The 6,000-nt window shown below is 38.6% G+C and overlaps 1 protein-coding gene across 1 annotated transcript in view; it reads left to right on the top strand.

Annotated features, from left to right (window-relative positions):
- The first annotated feature begins 244 nt into the window (after positions 1-244).
- Positions 245-6,000, top strand: part of NAV3 (neuron navigator 3) — a 488,007-nt gene continuing 482,251 nt past the window's right edge. The window contains exon 1 of the mRNA XM_081956875.1: positions 245-462. The gene's annotated coding sequence lies outside the window, so the exon portion shown is untranslated. The remainder of the gene's footprint in view (positions 463-6,000) is intronic.

Raw genomic sequence — 6,000 nt, 5'->3', positions numbered from 1 at the left:
TCCCCAGTTGCTGTTACTATTGATTTCATTTTTTTAAAGGTAAGAGTGGGACCCTGGTAAGCACTTCCCCTTTAAATTCCAGTTGTGTGACTAGGAAACAGCTCCTCTTATTGCAAAGCATTGGGCTGGGGCTGCTGGTGTGAGATTGTCCTTTTACTTCCTGGCTCTGGCAGCAAGGAGAAGATCTGATCGCCTGCTGAGTCCTCTGGGGGAGGAAGGCAGGCAGGCAGGCAGGCAGCGTGACTCCATCACTTAGAGCACAACCATCCATCCATCCATCTGAGTCTGGGCTTGTTCTGACTCCTGATCACCGGCTCCTGGGATGTATCCTTCGTGGCCATAGGAGAAAGATAAAGGTGGCTTGTTTCTAATCTTCCTGAAGAGGATTTCCATAGTAACCTGATGAAGTCGTGCAGTTTAGCTGAGGATTTTTCTTAATACTTCTAGGATGATATCTGATAGGTAAGACTCCTGGCTAACCCTTGGACCTTTTACATCTCTGAGTGTTTATAAATATGAATCTCTCTCTTTCTCTCTCTCAATTGCCACTGATGTCTCAAAGTTCTCTTATTAAAAAATAGGCTCATTTTCCATTTGTTTTACCTATATTAAATAAATGATGTAATTTCCTGGAGTCAAACTAGCTTTTAACCCTTTATTATTATCAACATTTTAATTGATGACAGCAGCCAGATTTCTCTCTCTCTCTCTTTCTGTATGTGTGTGTGTGTGTGTGTGCAGTAACGTGCCTCTTTTGAAAGGCTTCTATTCTTTCCTTATTGTCTTCCAAAAGAATAATGTTGGTGAGCATCATTTCATTGCGGTGGCACTGGGTGCTGAGCGTTGTGCTCTGTGGTGGCGGGAGTAGACTGTGGACTAGTGACTTTGGGGACTCCAGAGGCTTTGGCCAAGAGGCTGCATCCTTGGCCCAGGGCAGCCTTTGTAGGTTTGGATGGATAACCGGTGGCCAGGGGCTGCCTGGCAGATGAAAGCATAGCGCTTCCTTACCTTCTTTGTTTGTCCCTTCCTAGATTTTTCTTCCCTCCGCCCCATTTTCCAGTTTTTCTTCTCTCTTCTCCCGCCCCCTGGTTTGTTTGCCGGTTTCTCTTTCCCCTCTTTCTCCTTCTTTTGTTTCGGGGGGAGGGAAGGGTGGAAGAGAGAAGCTCTGGGGAAGGAAAATGCGTGGTGTAGTTCGCCTTAAAACCTGCGATTCTGGCGAACCTCCCTCCACCCCAGCAAAGGCAAACATTCATTCCCAGTCTTTTCTCTCGCTCCCCCTTCCCCCTATTATAAGCTGGCGTGCGGCTGACAGTCGGCACGTTTTTTTTCCGCCACTTTATTGATCTTTTCTCAGGGTTGTGTAGGTGCAAAGCGCGTTATGCCTCCTCTCCCCCCCCCCTCCTCGCCTTGACAGATGAGACAATGTTGTAACGATCAGCGTTTTCTCGGCGAGGTGGATGGCATCTAAATCTCCCCAAAGCGATCGTTTAAAAGGAATTAACGTTTCTTCTTGTAAGACAAGAGGCTGGCAGCGTTAGGGGCGTGTGAGCTGGAGAAGCCGGCGGCTAAGGGTGGCAACGGTGGAGGAGCGGCCAGGCAAGAAGCTGACAGTTTGTGGGTTTGTGTGCATGTTTTTGGGGTGGGGGAAATTTCGCCTGGGTAATAGGGCGAACTGGAACTGGGAGGGGGCGAAAGTAGAAGAAAGCAGCCTGTTGTTAATTGCCTAGGTTACAGTTCCTGCATCCCCTGCGTGAGCTCCTCCGAGTCCTAGCGCCTGCCAAGTTTCTAGGTGGTTACATCAGGTGCCGGTAGAGCCTTCGATCCTACTTTGAGCGAGCGGTCTGATGCTGAGAGGGGCCGGGGGCGTGGTCGTGGGAGAATTTAAAGACTCCCAAGTCGCGGGGCAGCTTAAAAAATAAACAAGCTTATGCTGACTGTAAGAAACGGGGCGGGTAGACACATTCACAAGAGCTGGTGCCATAACATGCAACATACACAGCTGGGTAATCCCCTTTATTTGGGCTAAGGCAAAATGACACCAGAGAAGGGACAAGCTTTTGAGTTCTCCATACTCTTCGTCGGGCAAGGTCCTACCCAGCGCCAGGGACAGGGAAGACGCCGGAGAAATCCAGCGTTAGGCCAAATGTTAGAGCCATGAGATCTGCAGTTCAAATACAGCCTCAAGATGGAGACTGTGGACTGAATGCATTTGTGCAGGGTAGGTGTAACTAGTGTCACGTTTCACTTTTGCTTCAGGAACAAAGAAGATTGTTGACTCCCTCCAGTTCTGCAGATTTCAAAGCCATTAGTTCCCAATCTGGTTCCCCCCCCCCCACTAGCCAAACATAAAGATTTCTGGCCTGACAAAGAATAGGGGTTAAAAAAAGAATAAGTTGTTAGCCTTTGAGATGCTGCAAAGTTCTTATTTGTGAGAGAGGCTGCTAGCGCTCAGTTAAAGGGCTTTCAAATAGAGATAAAAAGTGTTCTAGAATTTATTCATATTTTCCCACAATGACCTTGTACTGCTTTTAACAAAAGGTCAAATTCTTCCCATTATTTAGTTCTATAGAACAGGTCTTCCTTTTCAAGATTTTCAATCAATTTCTTCCTCTCAGGCAATTGTTTATGTACAAAGGTCCTGCCAACTAAAAGTTGTTCTCTCAGAATCAATTAAATATGATGGACCCTTCTGTTTATTTATAAATTATATGAGCCTGATCTGATTCCATGGGAGCACCTTTCCAGTCAAGACTCAGGAGGATGCCGTTTCCTCCTGAATTATTCTTTTGCTCCCCCTGTATCCTCTAGATAAGCTCTTTCAATTCATGAAATGACTTGCAAAAGAACAATTATTAGCCTCAAATTAGTTAACAATGGATGATTTGCCTTTAATTGAAAATGAGTTTCAGTAAATCAGAAGAACTTTTTTTCCTAGGTAAGTGTTCATAAGTTTCAGGCTTCAATATTTAGTTCATGTGTAAAATAATCATTAATTATACTTGTAGCATGTGTAATTTTAAAAGGTCCATTTTATGTTGAGCAACGAGTTTGATTGTTCTGCAAATGAAGACTCTTAGGACATTCATAAGCAAACATATTTCCAGAGTTGGAACATAAACATACATCCCATTTTGTGCATTTCTTTTTTCAGCAAGTGCTGATGACCTTGGCAGAGGGAAGAAATAGCCTTGCAAAAGAATGAGGGATGGACATAAACTGATGGCAGAGCAGAAAAGTTGAAAATGCCCAATTGTGATCCTACAAAGACTGACAAAAAAGAAGTGTTAATATAAAGAGGCCCACATATTGATTCTAAACATATATTATGAAAGGAGAAGTAAGGTTTCTTAGAATTAAATAAATTCATTTGGTTAGAAATGAACTTTCATTAACATTCTTGTCTAAGACTTTTCAATACTTCATCTTAGACAACTACTAATAATTAATATATATTGTTATTAATTACTTGAATGAATACATGTGTCTTAAGAAAACAAAATTGTTGCATAAACAGAAATGTAATGCCTAAAAATGACATTTTAATGATTTTCAAGAAGTCTCCTTGGCAAAGTATTCAAATATGAAGAACATAACAAGTGACAGAATGTTTAATTATAATGAGCCCCATGCTGCAGTGGTTAGAATGCTGTATTATGGACAAACTTTGTCTGTAGTCTGGAGTTTGATAATGATGGGTCTTCAGATTGACTCAGCTTTCCATCCTTCCATCCAGATTGTAGAGATTCTCAGTCATCCAGGTCATGGTTCTTGGATGAAATGTCTTCAAAAGAAAAAACAAGAAAGTTCAGTTGCCTCCTGAAAAAGCATCTTTGGGACAAGGATCCAGATTGTTGGGGGCAATATGCTGACTCTTGAAATACACTATATTGCCCAAGTATTCACTCACCCATCCACATAATCAGAATCAGTTGTGAGCGAATACTTTTGGCAATATAGTGTAGCTCAGAGAGTGCTGTAAAGCACAATTGGATGAGATATAAATCTAAGTGCTATTACTATTGCTACAATAGCTAGCTTCTGATATAGAGGATATAAATTCCATGATCATTTGAGAACAAGGCAAATGAAGAACCTGACTTTCATTCAATTATTATTTTTTGTTAAACTGAAAACCTAGTTCAAAAAGAGTATTGCATTTAAATGACTTCCTATAGGCAAAATGTTATGCGCCTAGTCATTACTGGACATCCTTGTGTGTCTTTCTTATTATCAGCTACTGCATTGTTGAAACAAGACAATGAATTTATATTTTTCTACTGAACTGGCGGCCGTCATATTCTAAAGAAAGTTAAGTTACATGACATCAGAATGATAACATGTGCATCATTTTGTCATCAAATAAATGACTCATTTATGTACTGGCATCATCACTAACAAAAGTACATAAGTATCATACTCAGGTTGTATGCTTATTACAGTGACCCCTTATTATCAAGTCAAAGTTTATTATGGATCACTGATTCAGACTTTAAAAAAGTATGTAATATGGATTACAATGTAATATGCATAATAAAATGACCTCTTACAATGACCACCACTAAGTGATTCAAACTGAATTTGCTTAGCCAACTCTTTCTTGTATATTATAGAATATTATTCATTTATTAATATTATGTTCTTTTTAGGTTGCTCTACTCTGAGGGATGACCTAAAAGGCATGTTTTTACAATATTTAATAAGAATCAAACCATATCATTTTCCCTTTTATAAAAGAAATATGTTTTTTACCAACAAATTACACATTACAATATGACCTCATAAAACAGTTCTGTTTATTCTTCCATTGAATCTATTCTTCAATCTAGAAATTTAAATTTGGGTTTATAATTTCTTTATAGCTGCACATTATTATCTTCTTTGTTACACTACCAACCAAATATAGCTTAATATTTCTCATAGATCAATAAATTCCAAATATTCTGTACATAGTTTGATATTAACTTTGTCTTTAAATCATTATTCTCTTCCCATAAAAAATATAGATATAAAACAATATGAGGTAGCCAAGAAGCTAGTGCAAAGCATGTGTGCTAAAGATTCTTCATATTTATTGTTTTTCCACCATAAAAAATTGAGCGATGGTGAGATGTGTTGTGATGTATGTTAAACACGAACAAGAAATGTATTATTAATGTTATTTTAGACCATAAGACATATGCCTGACATTCTTTAAAACATGACACTCTGATTTATTAAAATAAGATATTCCAACCTTTCATTTCAAAATGCTTGTAAATTATCAATATTTATTGATCTTCCTCTGCTGTTTATGTAATTTAACTAGAGATATAGACTCTACTGAAACCTGTAATATGCCTGATGATTCTAAAACAACAGAAATGGTGACAAGCTGCCAAATAATCAGGTCCCATGTTGATGTAACTTAACATCATAAATGAGAAGTCTGAACCTGTGCCTTTCCACTTGTTGAACTTGTTGGCTGAGCAGGTGGAATTTAGAATCTAGTTTTATTGGGATTGCTAGGCTTAAAAATAGTTGAAAGGTGATTTTTCACTCTTAATGTTCATATATATTTTACTATTTAGCCCATATGTAATTGCATGGGATAATTTTATTTCAAAGTTTCATTAAAAAACGAGGAAGTAAATATTCACAATGGAAGTAATGCTGGGCTTTACCATTGTATGCATCTATGAACAAAAAAAAAAGGATGCTTTGTTGACCCAACCACAAGCGATTTCAAGGGCAATAGAAAGAGAGTCATATGTGATGTTTTCTTGATGGCACTTTACTAATAAAGGTAAGCAATTAAATGCAGCTGTCAAGAGACTCACATACTTACCTGACTTTGGATATTTATAGAGAAGACTATTGGGCTAAGGCAAAGCATATTTAATGCAAGAGATTGTGCAGCATAAATTGTATCTGTATATAGTTTTATCTGTATATAATAATGCAATGGTGTTAGATTCTGAGACAGGCAATATGTTATTGGTTTAATTATTTTAAATCTACCCT

Source organism: Natrix helvetica (genome assembly GCF_964273705.1).
Source record: "Natrix helvetica genome assembly, chromosome: 6".
Classification (NCBI taxonomy): Eukaryota; Metazoa; Chordata; class Lepidosauria; order Squamata; family Natricidae; genus Natrix; species Natrix helvetica.
This window is presented reverse-complemented; position numbering and strand designations above follow the sequence as displayed.